This window comes from Heliangelus exortis, chromosome 19 (assembly GCF_036169615.1).
Source record: "Heliangelus exortis chromosome 19, bHelExo1.hap1, whole genome shotgun sequence".
Taxonomy (NCBI): Eukaryota; Metazoa; Chordata; class Aves; order Apodiformes; family Trochilidae; genus Heliangelus; species Heliangelus exortis.
The window spans coordinates 6,305,598-6,323,537 of record NC_092440.1 but is presented as its reverse complement, the minus strand read 5'-3'; the positions used below and the strand labels follow the sequence as shown (position 1 = coordinate 6,323,537).

Sequence of the window (17,940 nt, the reverse complement as noted above, 5' to 3'; positions counted from 1 at the left end):
AGTGGGATGAACTTGAGCCTTGGATAAGTATTTGCATCAGCTCTTTTGTGCTAATGGGGCTCTAAGACAAAGGAATAAACAATCAGTGCTTTTCCTATTTTTGTCTGGAGAAAAAAAAAAAAAGGGGGGGGGGAAACTTGCTAGGATATCAATGCCAGAAGAAAGACAGCAGCAGTTATTCCATTCAAAAGTCCAGTTTTACTTTCTGATTGCTTCTCTGTCTTCCTTTTTTATTTTTCCCCTTCTTTGGCTGCCTTGAGCAATGGTCTTTTCTTATGAAACAAGTTTTCAGCTTCACAATGGTCCTGACTTCACATTGTTTGAAAGGCAACAGGGTCACTCAAAGTAAACTCTCTTGTGCTAGATAATGTTTTTCCACATGGAAATGTTGGAGGGCCACTCTGTGCTGTCAGCCCAGAAAGGCCAGAAGATGCCTTCAGACTCCCCAGGTGCCTCTGTGTTTGTTTTCTAATGTTACTGCACATACAATATCATTAATATTATGTCCAAAGCTTGTCTTTTGAAATAGAGTCAACACATCTAACCTATTAGTCAGCCACAGAGAAAAAGGAAAGGATTAAGTCAACACTGTAAGGAATTAACCCTTCCATTGCCCAAAAAAGAAATTAACGATTATATGACCTCCTTGAATTACAAAAGGGACTTGGTTATTTTCTCTCACAAAGTAGTGGAAATCATTCCTCTCAGTTTGGCATTCAGATCTAAAATGCAACAGCCTGTGTCCTGCAGGAATCAGGAAAGACTGGTGACTTACCAGACATCATACTCTTTCCTGTGGCACATGCTGTTGAAGGGCAGGAAATTTCCCTCCCACCCACCTTTCTCTTTTTTGAACCTTCATTTCCCTGTGGGCTGCCTCAGGTACTGGGCTAGGCTTGGCATGTAGACACAATTAGAAATATAGGCAAGACTGCGTGGAGCAAAGTGTCCAAGTGCTGAGTGAGTGCCAAATGGGCCACAGCAAAATGCACAACCATTCAAAGAAAAATGGAAAATATTTCATAAAATTCATCTTAGCATCCCTTTTTCCTCTCTTGATATATGGCCCCTTATTCACAGCTGCCCGGGCCCCAGCCCCAGCCCGTGTGTAAATGTGTCAGTGCAGCAATGAGACGGAACCTGGTCACAGAAACACCGGCGGCTGCTCCCAGATAAAACGCGGAGCTGGAGCCGAGGCGTTTATTGTAAATACAGATCAAGGCAAAGCAACAACGTTTCTCTTCGACTCAAGCCTGCCAAGGCTGCTAGTCCAGCTCCTTTCACAACTACCATATGTCCGTGTGGATTTCCCCTTCCAGAAAGTGACATGTTACTCTTCTGACAGCTCTCTAGCCCTTGCAAGTTCCTCGATACTTTCCATGTGTTGCTTTACAGTAACCTGGAAACACTGGTGGCAGATGGAGCAAGGGGTGCATGAGTGGGCATGGAGAGGAAGACTTCCAACTGTTCAGCTTTAATACTGCTGTACCTTGACAGTAAATTTGCAGGGCCTGGGAGACATTAATGCTTTTTTTGGTTCTGCTCAGTAGAGGGCACTGGATCCTATAAGTAGGAACCGGTACACCGAAGCACAAAGGGCCTGATAGCTTTAGCAGATGGACTAATCTCATTTTTTTTCCTCTGGACACTGGTGGTGTAGAAGAGAAGTCTGCGTCTCTGTCTACTGCATGCCAATTGACCAAGAGACAACCATGGTATGTGTTAGCAGGTGATAAACTTGTGTCTTTTTTATAGCTTTTTTAATTTTAATTAGTGGTAGCTACTAAAATCAGTTTATCTGGAAATCATGTTAGCTGAAGTACTAGCCATCTGGCATCCTTCTGAACAGCAACACCAGCCAGCTGGCACAAAGGAAGGAAGATGCAAGCACTTACAAACTCCAGCCTGAACAGCTAGGCTGGGCTGGAAACTGGTTGAATTGTGCAGACTTGTTCCTGCAGTCCACAGAAGAACTGCAGGAGTGGTCTAAGGGGGGTTGGCTGAATCAGGGAGTTTAGCCTTCTTTGTAGCTCTTGATCCAAAGTCCCCACAATTCCACTGCCAAGTTATCCACTTTCTTGAATGAGTTTGTCTTGTTTTCAGCAATACGCACAATCAGCACACTGGCAATCTTCTCCAGTCTCTGTTTTGTCACTGAGTTTCCTTTGCTGTGTGCTGGGGTGTGCATTTTTCTCACTCATGGCTCAGATGTAATCCAGAGGGACTAACAAAAAATTATTAGGAATGTAGCTTTTTCAGTTGATTTTTTTTTTTTTTTTAAGTTTAGCCTTAAGTCTAGTACTTGTGTAAGTATGTTGTAATGTAATTCTTTTAATAATAAAAAATTTACCACCAATAAAGAACATATATTTAAAAAACTTTCTAAGCCTTCATCTGGCACTAGTTGGATCTGATGGTCTTAAAGGTCTTTTCCAACCAAACCAATTCTATGGTTCTGTGTTGAAAATTCGGCACAATTTACTCATATAACTGAAGAATAAGAGCTGAAATTTTCATTCTCCATAGTGACAGAAAATGACCGAAGTTCTTGAGCTGACCTAGAATGCTTCACTTTAGATGACAGTGCCAAATGCAAGAAAATTTAATACTACCACAATATATGCTTTAGCTCTGCTGAAGAAAACTGCAAGGCAATGCTGTTTCCCAACAAGCAGCTAGTTGGTGATTGAGGGTTTTATACTTCTTATAGCAACACGTCTCACCACACCCTAGCAATTGCCAGACCCTAACTGGAGGCTGAATGTGCTGGAAAATGTGGCAGTACTTTCCAGCCTTTGCTGAATCCTGAGCAAAGTGGGATTCAGACATGCTGACCCTGCACAGCAGCAGGGTAGGTCTCAGACCTGGGAGAAAGTAGCAGCTTTTCTGTCACACACCCTCTCACTCACAAGTCTGAGCTCCTGCCTTTGCCTTGGCAATGCAACATATGGCTCAAGAGCTGCCCAGGTGCCACAGGTGGCTGGTCCATGGCCTGTGGTGCTGCTGTTCCCATTTCAATCAGATAGAAGCCATGACTGCTAAGAGTTGTGGGTTTGGTTTTTATTAAATAGGTCAGCAGGCCCTAGCAGTTGGCAGCCATCTCCAATCTGGGAGCTGTGTGATGAAAGGCCACATTATGGCAGGCTCCAGTGTATCTTTTTATCTGTCCTACTTGGTACAGCATGTTCCAGGTGGAGACTGGCAGAATGCTAGTGCTAAACCCTGCCCTACAGCTGTTCCCTAGTGACAACAGCTCCTTGTCCTGTGCTCAGATCCCAGCTCTTTTTGTCTGCCTTGGAAACTACTGCTCCCATCACAGTTCTTTGATGCCTGGAGACTTCCTGACTTGGGCACAATATTTTGGGGAGATCAATCCCTTTTACAAACAGATGTGCTCTTGAAGTGGTTCCTACAGTCTGCATTAGGATAAACCAGTTTTGCATTCATAACCAATTTCACCTATGACTGTAGAAGCTTGGTTTTTCACCTTCATTTCTAATACTGTAAATCATTATTTCTTAACATCACTCAGTAGAGACGTAGAGAGTAGAACTTGGCCATAAGTTGGTTCAGTAGCTATTTCCCTTGGCAGTTTTAAAGTGTTATTTTCAAAATATTTTTTTTAACAGTTCCTTGACAGGTTAATGGGGTACATGGACAGCACTTCTGCTTTATTCCCTGGAGCCCTGACAATTTGAGGTGTTACCTGGCTCAACTCCTAGATGTGAGAGGAAGGAATAACTTGCACTTCTCCCCCATGATTTCCTGATACTCACTGGTGGAGAACAGACATGATTTACTCCAGAAGGTACTGCTGAGTCCTCTCAGGTGTCTGATCTGCCAAGCACAGTTGGTATCATCAGCTCTCACAAGATTTCCTTCTGAGGAGAGGCTGGTGTCAGCCTCAGCTAACTCTCAGAGGCCTGACATCAAACTGTGTAGAGTTTTGTTAGGAACTGACTGAAAACGTGGTGCTGTTATTATCTGACACTGGCTGAAACAAAAGCCAAATGTTGATGAATGTCTGATCCTAAAAGTAAACAGTTTGATTTTTTTTTTTTCTTTGCGAGTCAGGGGCCCTCTAGGGTTTTATCTGATTTTGGCAATCTCCTGCACATTCTGAGGCCTGAAGCATGGTTTTAATTGTTACATCACAAAAGTTGCCAAATAACGTTGAATGCTCCTTAAAAACTCTCTCAATTTTATGGAACTTCTCAACGGCTTGACTAATACAATAATTACTGGAACTTGACTATGTTGCCTAGTGGCAAATGGAATTTTTTCATAATGATGCTGTCTGTCGTTAATAGCAGGATTTGTTCTTTCTCTCAGCAGGAAAGAGGCCAGAAAGCCATGGTATCTGTCTTTTTTAATGACAGCCAACAGCAAACGGATAAAATAATCAATTATATCTACAGATAGGTAGATAAAGTATAATTTATCATGTCAAAAACAAAAATGTTTTTAATTGGGCTGTTAATCATTTTGTAATTTTAACTAAAGAGATGAGGGCTCCACTTTGTGCTCAGACATCACTAATATTTCATACATTAGCTGATCTTATTATAGTTTTAATAATAGTGTTTACTACTAACTGCCAAAGTTTAAATGTGATTTCTGCTCTCATTAGCTGAAGCCTTTGCAGTAATAAAGGGGTGAACTTCCCTTTTATTTTTCTCCTTCTAGAAAGAGCCAGGAAAAATTAAAAGGGGGGTTCAGCTGTAATATTTTCTAGAATATGCTGCTCTTCCTCTGTGGTTGGGAGTACCTATCCTAGTTACCAACAGATGTGTTACTGACATGATGATTTTTTTTTATTTTTATTTTTTTACAGCAAAGTATATAGGCAGATTAGTATAACACAGCAAAGATTGGAAGTTGAGAGTTTGGATTTCTCACCACACCTGTGTTGCCTTGTGGGAAGCTGGGCAGATCATTTTATCCCTCCTAACTTGCTCTCCCTGTCTGTAATGTAGCTGTTAGGTAGCTGCCTCGTAATGCAGCTGTAGAATATATGTGTTGTAAGCTTCCTGAAACTTTGTAATAAAAGTGGTAAACATCTGGATGGAGAGCTGCGATAGCAGCCTCTCTGACTGCTAGCACTTTGAGGAAGGAAATGGAAAGTTTATGGCTAGATCTAAATCGTCCACATATTATAACCAAAAATGTCTTCTCAGTGCTGTCTGATTTCAGGATCAGTAAGGAAACATCTACCAGATAAATCTTGGAGCACCAGGGTACTTTGGCTGTCTCTTGTGTTGTTATTGTTGTTATTGATGTCATGAACAGATGCCCCGCGTGGGACCAGATCTCTATTTTACCTATAAATTCTACATTAAAAATTGCCAGCCACGCTAGGAAAAGAAATGTTATGACTCTTGACACCCCTTTGCCTCAAATATACTGGAATTACTACCCTGTCTCAGAAGTGTTTTGCAGATGCAAATTAATCTCTGTTCCTCTTAACCTGGTTTCCCTCTGAAAAGCTCTACTTGCCTTAAATCAAGAGCAAGCCTCTGGAGTACCTGTTTGGGAGCAGAACATGCACTTAATGTTGTTTGGCAAGGGCAGATTTCTCTTTTGGTACTACACTGGGTATTTTTGTCTGTGAGTTTAATTTTAAGTCCATAGCATCTCCCAGTGATGGATGTAACACAGAGAGGGGCAGGACTGCCCTTCCTGTAACCAGATCTTCCCTGGGAGTGGGGGAATTTTAGTGGATTGCATGGATTTTTTACAGACCTAATGGCAGGATTGAGGCTGTATTCATACTGGGAAACAGGGAAGAGAGGCTCTGGGGCTGGCTTGCCCAGGCATAAATAAACTGGAGATGCACGAACATTCAAAAAATTCCCAGAGAGTCACGTTGCACAACTTAATGGGCCTGGTGCCTTCACCTGTGCCAATTTTATGTGACTCTTAACTCTGGCGTTAAATAAAAATGAGACTTGATCTAATGACATCAACAGCCTGCAGTGAAGAAATATGCTGCTACTTTGATACAAATCCCCTTTTAAGGGAGGACACAGTAGACAGCCAAGGCTCTTTTTCCCATCTGTTAGGTTAATGTTTTGATTCCCTGCTCAGCAGTGTGCTCTCAACACACCTCTGCTTTCAGCATTAAAATAGATTATTTTTAGTAAGACTATGGTTATCTGCTGCCCCTGGTTTTGCCACCTTTATTTTAGTCTCCATTACAGGAGAGGAGGGAAAAGGGGGTAATGAGTTAGCTGGGGGGAGGGGAGCAAATAGTGGGAGGGTGTTAAATGAACCAGCTGTTACGTGTGAAGTATCTGCTTTCTAATTGCTTCTGTTGGAATTCAGGGGGAAAAGGCACTGGCTACACTTAATTAATAAGGCAGGACTCACATAAACTCCAGCTGTGAGCACAGGACTGGTCTTTAAAGGATAAGCTCAGGAGGTGGGGCAGAGAATTTTATTTCCTTGCACTAAATCCCATCACATGCTGCTGGTTGTGTGTGTGTCCACTTAAGCCTTTTGGTTGGTCTGTCTAAACCAGACATGAGGTGTCTGATGCTGTCCACGTGCCCCACCCAAAGAAAAATGATCTGTCATCAGAAATCAAAGGTGTGAGGCTGTGTTTCAAGCTAGGATGAAATCATTGTTTTTCCACTTGAGTTTGGAATCCCTGAAAACTGGGGATATTTGGATCAAAGGTTTTCATCTTGACTTAACAAAAGTACGGGCTTTTGCAGCTGGACACAGAGAGAAGTGTCACTGGCTGGATGGGAACCTCTGTGTCCCAGCTGTCCTGCTCCTTTGGGTGCCTGCACCACTCAGGGCAGGCCTTTTCCAGTCTAATCACTTTCCCTCCCAGGCCCTCTGCTTTCCTGGCACAATGCTCCTGCTTTGCATCAGTCCTGATGCTCCTCAGATGAGTTCTTGAGTTAGCACAAGGGAGGGGACATGGCCATGTAGTTGCAAACGAGTTGGCAAGGAGAAGTGGAGAAGTGGCTCATTTTTGCATGGGGAGCCCAGCTGTTTGTTCTCACCTCACCCTTCATCCCCCAACTGGAGCTGAGCAAGTCTCCATTTGATGTTGTCATGTACCTTTTTTCCTTTTCTCTGCTTGGAAAAACCCACCACCTTCCATGAGCTCCAAAAATGCAAAGACCCCTCCAGATTTCTGGTGAGAGTGCTTTGCAGTTTTCAGAGGTAAAATAAGCCAAGGCTGAAGCATGCAGGAGGATTTTGGTGTTTCACTGCTCCTGATTTCAGTGACAGCTGGGCCTAGTGTGGGACTAAACACACAGATACATCAATAGCCCCCGTCCCTCGAGGTGGCTGTGTGGATCTGGACTTCCCACCCAGAGAGAAAAACAATTCTCGGGTGTTACAGAATGTTTCCAAGCAAGCAAGGTGGGGCTGCACTTTGCAAAGCTCTATAAACAGCAGCTCTTTGTCTCCTCCATTTCTCTTTGCCCTGAATGTGTTGCGATTTTCAAAGGTTGGTTTCAAAGTGCTGATTCACAGCCACCAGCTGTATTGTTTTATCTGAGGAGATTAGGGCTAAGAATGTTGTGGTTTTGTAGTGAAAAGACTCCATTGGAAATAGCAGCATATTTGACATGAGACTGTTATTTATGCTCAAATAACCATCTCATTTAAGGGTGAGGAGACTTTATTTTTTTTCCTTTTCAAGTTTAGATCAATCATGTATGAAGACAAACTCCCACTCAGACTCCCTTGGCCCCTAATACTTTCATTTCATTCTTCTTCTCCTCATTATTTTATGATTTTGTCCTTGACTGGAACATTTCTCTCTTGTTCTTCCCTCCATGCACCATTAAAGAGGGAAAGAACTTACATTTGAAGCTCAATCCTTGTGTAACTCTTAAGCCATAAATAATATTTTTACAGAGTCTAAGATTATTAAATACTTCTAGTTAGCCTCCCTCTTACTTTTACAGCTCTTCTGATCAGAGGGGACATATTCTTTTGAAAGTTGTTGTAACCATTTCTGTTTTGCTTTTGCAAGCAGACATGAGAAGACAGAATCTGGCTGTATGCATTGCTGATCAGAAGACATGCCATAGGAATGCAAAAAGCTCTCCTGCAAGAGAACTCATTGTTGGCATGGAAAAAAACCCCAGAGGAGCCCTGTGATTCTGAGATGTGGTCAACTTTCTAAATACAGGCAAGTCTACAACTGAATTTCAAATCTTCCCATCTTTGGAAAGAAATAAATTCAAAATACATTTTTCTGGAGAGGGCTGACAGGCACATAAGCAGTAAAAGGAATGCTCTGGGACAAGGAGATAGGTATGCTCAGGTAGTAACTGATTTTGGTGTATCTGGCTCCTCTTGATACCTGGGCCAAGCTTCACAGAACCAGGCATCTGAAGCTCAGCTTTTCCTTACAAATGCAGCCAAACCAGCTGCTGCAGTTTGCAGAGATCACGAGGCTATAGGGCTGAGCTGCTCTTCGTTCTGCTTGATGAAATCTGCTCAGCTCAGACAGCACCTAGGGGTATGGCCAGTTAGTCAGGCCTTGCCAGTATTACAGACTACAAAGCTGAGCACATAGAGGAAAAATATCCCAACTAAAGATTGGATCCCCTGAAAAGTGCTGAAATGCCCCACAGTAGACAACCTATAGTATGAATCTCCTCCAATTAGTCCATAGTCATCAACAAGGTAAATGTGTCTGCTTCCTAAGTGAGGCACGGTGGTGGTTTAACAATAGGTTTAAATCTGTTGTGCTGTTCTCCTTGTGACTTAGCATATTCTGTCAGGGCACTGCATACCCCAGAGGAGGAGTGGAATTTGTGTCTACATTTGTGTGTAAAATAAAACAATGGAGCTTCAGTGATATCAGCTGTTTGACAAACTTTAATATATACATTTGCTATAAAACAGGCAGCAATTACCAGAATGTGATACCCAAATAAAAATCCATGATCCATTTGCATGACAGATCTTCAGTTTACTCACATTAATGTGAGAGACACATAAAAATGATATCCATGCTTAAAATCACTTAGAAGCAGTCTGAAAGACCCCACAGTTGCAAGTGATACTGCAGTACTTAGCTAATACTCATGTTTCGATGGCTTTGCCTTCAAGATTCTTCCAGTGGTTCCTTTATGTTTTCTGGTATTTTGCCAAACACCTGTGAATCAGTGCACAACAAATATTCCTGCCATTTAATTTAGCCTTGCACAAAAAGGCTGTATTAGGCCTGATGCAGACCTAATCCCAAACCTCTAAAGAGGTTTAAGGCACTCTGGTTTCACCTAATCCCGAAACCTAAACCAGAATCATTGAAAACCTCCATAACACCACAGGAATGGGCAAATAAAGGGTTTCCACTATGAAATTATTAAAAGGACACAGTGTGTCTTTTGGATTTGAGACCTAAGGCTTTACCTAAGGAGCTTGGACTGTCCACAATAAAAGTGTTTATTTTGAAGATAGGAGGTTGAAAGGTTTATTTGACTAGAGGGCTGATTTCATTCCTCCCACCCAAAAAAAAAAAAAAAAAAAAAAAAAAAAAGGGGTGATCCCCTAAAAGAGTAAAAAATGGGAAAAGGGATGAACAAGTAAAAAGGAAGAGGCAGCCCAACAAAGCAGATGGCTCCCTGTGGGAAAGAGCAAGAGCACAGGTGCTGCTGTACAACTGGGCTGCTGGTCCCTGAAGTTCCCTGCAGCAAACACATAAGGAAAGAGTTATTGGTGATACAACAAACATATATTGCTGCTGTTTAAAAGGGAGAATCTGCTCTTTTGAGATCTTCCTGATGGGAGATAACATGTAAAAACGTGCACTGTAGTGGAACTTTCAATTACAAATTGCATTCAACTGTAATAAATTTGATCTTCCATTAATTCATGTTAAATTAATTAGATTCTGTCATTCCTGAATTCTGGTAACAACCTTATCTTGCCAAATAACTCATTATCTTTGTGTTGTGAAAAGGCTATTTCATTTTCAAGGCAACTGTAGGGAAAATTAGCTGTACTATATTCTAATAAACATTTTGCTCTAACAAATTAAGGACCTCAAAGTGTACTGCACATGTGGTTTTATTCTGCATAGTGTTTTATAGCAATGATCTGTTCTAAATATCTTGTTTCAAATCACTCCAGCAAAACACAGGGAAGTACAGGGTTGTATTTGTGCATTATTCAATACTGAAGGTATTTCTCTGTACTTAGGACATACCTAATGATGAGAGGCATTGACTACTGTTTTCATAACCTCTGAATGCCATTTAAGAGCCCTTTATAGGAAAGATTTAGGAATTAGTAAGATCTGATGAGGGGTTTGTTAAGTATATAAAAGCCCCAGATTTAGCTTCACAGACTCACAAAGTATCTCCATGTCCTTTTTTGTATCAATAGAAGCGGAGGAGCATCGCACTTATTTCAGGCATTGCACGACTCTAGGTGTAATTTAGCTTAGAAAGACGCTCTGACTTCGTGGGCAAAAATAGCAGAAAAACTGAAAAGTTTTCTGAGGTACCAGTCTTTTTAGCTGGAATTTTAGCAATACAGCCTTCTGAGAAGGAATGGAAATGACAAAACCTTCACCTCCTAGCCCGGTGACAGAAGAAAGTTTCTGCTTTATTTGCCTCCCTCCAGCTGGAGAGCAACAGGGGGTGCTTAAGGCGGGAGACTCTGCCTTTCTGCAGAGCTGCCAAGTGTCCGTGCCTGCTCCGAGCCTGTCTGGAGAGGGTTGATGGGTCCCTGACCAAGGCACTGCTCCCGCTCCCTCGCCGTCCCGGTGTCCGCGGGAGCCGCAGCGGGCAGAGGTGAGGGAGCGCGCACGCGCACCTTCCCGCTGCCCCCGTGACGTCACGAGCGGCCGGCGGGCATTAGGCTGGCGCTCGGCGTTCCTCTGCGTCTGCCTGGCTCCCGGGAGGCAGCTGCAGGGACAGCGGAAGAGCGCCGAATCATCGCTGCCACGCTTCCCACCCCGCCAGGCGGAGCGGCGCTCGGTGAGCTGACGGCGGGGAGGAGATGGTGGAGGGGGGGGGAGGGGGAACGGCCCCGCCGGCAGAGGGGACTCGCAGTGCTCGGGCCGCCCCTCTCACCAGCGCTGGGCCGCCTCTGGGCCGCCTCAGGCCCCGGGGCGGGGCGTGCGCCTGCGCGGGGCGTCGCCACGGCAACGGCGGAGCAACCGCCACTGGCCGCCGCGTGCGCGGCCTGCGGTAGAACCCGCGCGGGGCACGCGCCGGTGCGACCGTTATTCTCCTCACGTCTCCTCTGACGGGCGGCAGCGAGCGGGGCCGCTCTGACCGGCGGTGGCGCTTGGGTTGTCCCGTCCCGTCCCGGTTACCGGGACTGGAAGGGGTACTTGGGGTGCGACCTGGCCGGAGGAGCCCCTGGGCCGGGAAGACGCCACGGACGGGACCAGTGCTAGAGCGAGATGTAGCGTCTGTAGCTGATGTGAAGTCTCTCTCTGCCAGAGAAAAGTAATGTTTTGATTAGCTTCTGCATCGACTTAATTGCATTTAAGTTTGTCTCAGTCTTTGCCTCAGGGAGTTTCTCAGCAAGGTCTATTCTGGTAGCTGTAACACTAATGCCTCGTGCTTTGAGTTCAGAATACACCATATCAAGTGTTTCGTATCAGTGAGCCATAAATACCAAACCTAGTTGTTACGGATTTTACAATTATAATGTATTGCCTTTTACTACTCTTCCATAATAATCCCAGTGCTTATCTTTTAGGACCAATAGAAATGATTGGTTTTAAGGTAGTTAAAAGTAGGTGATAGTGAACAAGCTTATGTAAACACTGCAGATTAAGGTGAAGCTGGGAAATGCATCTACTGAATTTCGAACCCAATTCTGTACATGGACAGCACAGCCTCAAGTGGGTCAGTGCTTCCACTGTGCCTTCCCCCTGCCATCTGCAAAATTTTAATGGCAGTCCTCAGGAAGACCTGTTGATGAGTGATATTTTAAGTGTTTTAATATCCCTCAGTTGAAAGCATTTACAAAAGTAAAATATAGTAAAAGTATAGCATTCTACTATATCTACCATATAGTAATACAAAAACAGAGAATTTATCAACTTGGTAGAGCTCTGATCAGTCTGGTCTCATCTCGTAGCTGACCCTGCTTTGAGCTGGAGATGAGATTGCAGACCTCCTCAGGTCCTTTTCGTGCAGGGTTAGTCTGTAACTCTAGGATTAATACCCTGTCATTTCATATTGCAAACTTACGTTCGGGTGTAGCCTATGGAAATCTAAAAAACCTAACCTCAGTTCAACAGGTTGACTGCACGCTAGGATTTTACTATGATTACTGTAAGAAAACTGAGAAAATCTTGTCCGAATGGATTTTTAACTGAATGATCCATTGAAGAGGAAAGAAAAAGATCAACCGAAAGAAAAGCTCATCCGTCTTCCCATACACATAACCGGGGTGTGCAGCCTCTCGTTAATTGTGCGGCAGCGCTGCTGTTTTCGGGTAGCGGAGTTTATTTACTTGCTTCTGCTCCCTCTACTGGCAGCCTGATTCTGCAGCGGAGCTGCACGGTCAGCGAGTGCGTGAGGCATACCTAGGCTGTGTTACAGGTATTTTCAGCAGGGGAGCTTTGCTGGCTATGTAGCGTTTTATGAGCCTAGCTGGCATTCTGAAGATAATCGTGCAGTGTTTTGATGACATCTGCATGCTGATATCTGACATGTGGATTCTTCTGTTGTATAATTTTCTTCTCAATAGCTCTGGTTGCTTGAAATGAAGAAAATGCCTTATACAGCTCCTAAATGTGTCACTTTACAGGAGGAAATAACAGTGTCCAGATCCAATAGATTGATTTTGAAATGAACAAGATAAAAAACGGGCATGGTGTGTGCTCTGGCAAGAATAGATGTCAGAGCTGGTAAACTGTGTTTAAATTTTACTCTGGGAATTTGCTGGGAATCATTTTGAAGAGCACTTCTCCATGCTTTCTAGCACAGGCTTTTTGTGCCTTGTCATTCTTCCCAAGTCCCTTCCACCAAGTGCCAGTTATAGCAGCATTTTTGTGAGGCTTTTAGAGGGGGCTTTGTGACTACAAAGTGTCTCATTAATTTGTTGTGTCTGTGTAAGTTATACGGAATATAGAGAATGTTTTCTTTTTAACTAAATTACTACATTTTAAAGAAACTACTGGAGTAACTTTTTGGTTTTTAATCATTGCTATTATTGATTTGCAGGTAAACTAGTTTTTTCTTGTTATAAAAATATACTTGTGATCAGGAAATCTGTGTTCTGGCTTGGATGTCTTATTATCAGTTATGAAGCTTCTGCAGATGGAAATTATGTTGGTGCATGCACTGGAATAGGTGCCAGTTTCTAGTATCAGATAAATAGTCTGCATGTGGTTATTTGGTGTAAAGACTTATAAATAAGTATTAGAATTACAATATTAGAATTGTAACATATTAGGGAGCAGATATGTTGACTGAACACATTGTGTCTTTTCTGCCACGTTGACCATTTTAGAATACCCTGAGTTTCTTCGTGCAAAAAACTACTGACCCATGTATGTTCTTCCATTCTAAAGAGATGATTTTTTTGGCTCTGTATCATCCAGTACATTGGGTTATCATACATTTTGTGTTTTAATACCTTTTCTTTTTAATTTGAGCACTATTTTTCTGCAAGATCAGTCATAACAGCATACAATTTCATTGGAACAGTAGGAACTGTAAACCAGTCATCACTAATTAACTAATACGGGTGATTTAATGCTGAAGACTGGTTTTCTGAAATTACATTCCATTACATGCACTGTCTTCACTGGGGGAAATTGCTACAATGGTCACTTTTCTGAAATAAATTCCTTGTCATAGCTGTGTTGGATTCTAAATGTAGTAATGATAAAAAAAAAAGGTTGAATGATCCTTTTTGGACACCTCTTTTGTAATGCATACCTTTGTACCCCCTTGAAACCTCAGCACAGTATTGCATGTTTGCTTATGTCTTTATAAAGAAAAAAAAAGTTAATCTTAGAAGCAGTAATAGTGTAATAGACTCCCAAAGAAGTCTGTGGATAGATTTATGCTTTATTTTTAAGAACACAGTTTGACTGCACTTAAATATATACTTGGAAGTTCAAATGAAGGGTTTCAAATTAGTAACAGCTTGAAAAATACTTCAGCTACTTGTTGCTTTTTTCTTTGTTGTTATTTTTTTCCAAACTGTTGATCTCAGTGGAGTGGTAAAAGCAATCACAAAGTAATGAGATAAATCTACAAAAGCACTACACAATTTTTGCCCAAGCACGACAGCTTCCTTTTGAGCTCTATGCTTGCACAGTTGTATGATAAAAAGTGGATTTTTTGCTGCTCATAAGCAATAAAAATAATTTCACAACTAGAAGGAATGTGCTTCCTATGGTACATTTTAATTATATGCAGCTAATGATGGTATAGCTCATAATTTCAAAAATTGTTTCGATAAGCATTCGAAGGCTTAGGGTAAATGCTTATATGTCATAAGATAATTTGGAAGAACTGGAACTTTGAGACCTGTCAGGTTTGCCATGTTGAAAAAAAAGTGATTCATAAAGCAATAGGTTCTAGTTACCAAGAGTAGATTGTAGAGCATGATTAGGCTTCAAATATTAGAGTCACTAGATTTATTTTAAAAAAGAGGTATTACTGGATGTAATTTAAAAAGACGTATATTATTAACCTTGAAAGTTTCCAGAACACTGAGCTACAGAATCCAGGCTATGTCGTGACTTAGAAGCATTTAAAATATGATCAATCATTTGTCAACAGTGAAAGTTGTAAGGGAAAACACCTTTTCTATAAATGGATTTACCAGCACAGATCTTTGGAATTGTAACATCATACCGTAAACAAATTAGGAGTCTAAGGGCAAAAATCTTTTAGTCAGCAAATTTTCTCTTTCATGAATTATTTTGAAAGGTCAGAAGGTGGCCATTACAGTAAAAAAATAGTAATTTTTACAGGAAAACCTTCCCAGATGAGATACAACCCTGTCCTAGACCTCTGTGCTTGCATCCTAAGTTTCCCAGAGCTGCTTGGTGACTGTTGGGTATGAGGTAAAGCTGAGCAAGAACTATTTGGAAAGAAACATAGAGTAGAATTGTGTCTTTTGGTTTTTTTACGTATTCCGTAATTGTTCAGTCAAAGCTAAATTTCTTTGAAGCAGAATTCTTCCCTCCCCTAAACCAAAACATACCATTTAGGAACTTAGGGCAGACTTTTCACACTCAGACAGCTGGAGCAGCTGTAGAGTCCCCACTGAAATGAAAATGCTACAATTCAAGATTTAGAAAGGTAAAAAGTGTGACCAGAGCATTAAATAGAAGGGCCATATGATACCAAAATTAAGCTCTGTGTTTATTATAAAGAAAATCCTAGTTGTAGAAGGGAAAAAAATGAACTTGTTCCACCACTTTCTTTTTTCCTCGGGAGAAAAAACAGAATATATCCTAGGTAATAAATCTGTTTTATAGCCCACATGAGAAAGGGTGGAGAAACTCCCATTATTTTCTTCCCAGAAATTGAAATGCACATGAGCTAACATGGGAGACACTGGGATTTTCATCCAGCAAATGCACAGCTGGCTTCTGCTTTTATTATTTTTCTAAGCCTAATAATTTTTCATTTGATTAGCTGGTGGCTGACAAAACTATCACTTGCTCAGTGTTTTGTATATTTAGTAGAGTAGGTGTGATGCGAAAAATATATTGTAATACATACTCAGAAGCATAGTTCAACTTGTTCTCTTGATATGAAATTTCTAATCACCTCTCCTTAAAATGCAAGTTTCATCAGGATTCGAGTTTGAATATCAAAAAAATAACTACTTGAGAACTGGAAACAGGAGAATTGCATAAGCATTTGATGATTTATTTTTTTTAGATTCACATAGAATTTTCTTGATGCTCTACAAATAAATTGTCAGGAATCAGTTGGCAGTCTACAGTGCCAATTTTGCCTTGAGAAAGTGATGAGACTACTTGAGGGAAAAAAGTCCTAGTTAGTGTTTAGGAGGTGCAAGAAGCACAGCTGCAAGCCAGATATATCAAGGATTTTAAGTGTGCACAGGGTGAGCTGTGGAGAAGACCCATGAACATTCTTAATGTAGAAAAAAGAAGCAATACACACCACAGACCCACCCAGAACAATGAGACTAAGTGATAAATTGAGCACAGACCTGAGTGTGGAGGAACAGGAGCCATCTAGGAATGAGGCTGCTCAGCCCCATGTCTGTTAAGAGCTGTGTCTGTGCAAACCTCTGTAAAGCCTAGGACTGTCAGTTTGAAATCTGGAGAGATAATGGCCCATCAAAAAACCTCTTCTTGTGCCTCCTGCAGAATAAAGAAAATGTATTAAAGAACCCAGTGTTCTGGTCTGCTTTGCATTGACCATTAATACCAGAGAAAAAGCAGACTGATTTTTCTATATTGATCCTCCTGGTGTTTAAAGTGCTGAGCTATGCTGGTATCTTTGCTGTTCTGGGCAAAGCGATGCTCATACCTTGGCTAAGTAATCAGGAGAGGATGAAGAATGCAGTTTTATCCCAAATTGGTGGCTTTGTGTTATTGAAGTGTTCAGTGTGTTCCTAATTGTTATTTTCAAAAATTCCAAAACAACTTGACATGTTCTGAGAGTTGGAGAGGATGTGGGCTATCTGCTTCCACTTGAATAGTGTGTGATGTCTTCTTTGGTTTTAATTTGTAATCAGTTGTAAGTGGTGGATGTTCAAAACCATGTATGAAATTTTTATGTGAAATGACCTTGACCTATGGGCTCATTACAAAGCCAAACCTCTACTAATTTGAGGTCAGTTATATATCTTTTTATACAGTGCATGTCTGGGGAAAAAATGATTTTGTAAAGATTAGTAGAATCTATGTACTTTGTAGGTATATTCTGACCTGGCTCGAGTGCATCCACTAAATAATTGTTGACAAGTTTGAGCTATGTGAGTAGGTTATGACTTTGCTAAATGCCATGAGCCAGTATTTTTTCATGGGTAAGGAAAATTACCTTAATGGAAAAATATGAGACTACTGAAGTGGCAGTAGATCGCCATGGGAGCTCTCTTTTTGTTTGTATCTCTCCAAGAGACTTCATGTCTGCTGAGGATCACAATACTTGATGTATGGGACTGCTGCTTGGGTCATGGAAGTGTATGAGCCTGGTTTCTAGTGGGTTTTGCCCAGTGCAAAGGCCCATGTAGCAGTCCCTCCAGAGGGACAATCAGTGCAGCCAGCTACACTGTCTGCCCCTTTTTCCTCAATTTGCCTTGTTCAGTTCTACACTTCTGGCCTGCCATTATTTAGCTATTTGCTGTGACAGATTTTTTGTTCTGCAATGGGCCTTCTAGACCTTCTGAACCTCTAGTTTTTATTCTTGCACCTGTGTTAGACCCTTTGATTCTTTCGTCCTCTAAAGTGTGAGATGATGCCACGTTGGATCCCAGCTGGGTGAACATGTTACTGTGTGACTGGAGGAAATAAGTTCCTGGCATGCAGCTGGGGACTCTACTGGTTAACAGAAGCTCTTGGAGCAGAAGTGATTTGCTGTGGGAACACAGTTCTGCTGCAGTGCAGCACCCTGCCTTCCTCTTGCATTCTGATCCCTTGTCCCAGGCACAGAGTGCTCTCTAACTAATTTGCAGCAGGCTGCAGAAAGAGAGTGTCCACAGTGCTGTGCCACATGGACAGGTGATACAGAGGCATAAAGCAACCACTCTATCCTGGTACTGTGTGCTCTTTGTGTAAGATTTACCAGGTCTGCTGTTGATAAGTTTGACCTTACTGAACAAGTCTCTTAAATTTGTGAGTTAATTGGGAACATGTGAAACATTCTGGACTCCTTGATTTTATATTTTTTGTTTTTGTTGTGTGCTTAGAGACCCCAACCTTTCATTTCAACAATTGAGGGTGTTGGTTACTTCCTCCTGTGTTTGTGTAAGAAAAGTTTTTTATAGTCCGTTTTT

At 41.8% G+C, this 17,940-nt stretch overlaps 1 protein-coding gene and 1 long non-coding RNA gene across 3 annotated transcripts in view; both read left to right on the top strand.

Moving 5' to 3' along the window:
- Positions 1-6,145, top strand: LOC139805205 (uncharacterized). The gene is made up of 2 exons (XR_011729731.1): positions 1-1,715; positions 3,630-6,145. It is a non-coding gene; the product is annotated as an uncharacterized lncRNA (long non-coding RNA).
- Positions 6,146-10,802: 4,657 nt separating this feature from the next.
- GNB1L (G protein subunit beta 1 like) overlaps positions 10,803-17,940 on the top strand; it is a 41,691-nt gene continuing 34,553 nt past the window's right edge. Inside the window, exon 1 of one of the 2 annotated variants that reach the window (XM_071762683.1) lies at positions 10,803-10,961. The gene's annotated coding sequence lies outside the window, so the exon portion shown is untranslated. Of the gene's footprint in view, positions 10,962-11,133; positions 11,439-17,940 lie in introns of those variants that run through there. The other variant, XM_071762685.1, reaches the window with a different exon arrangement.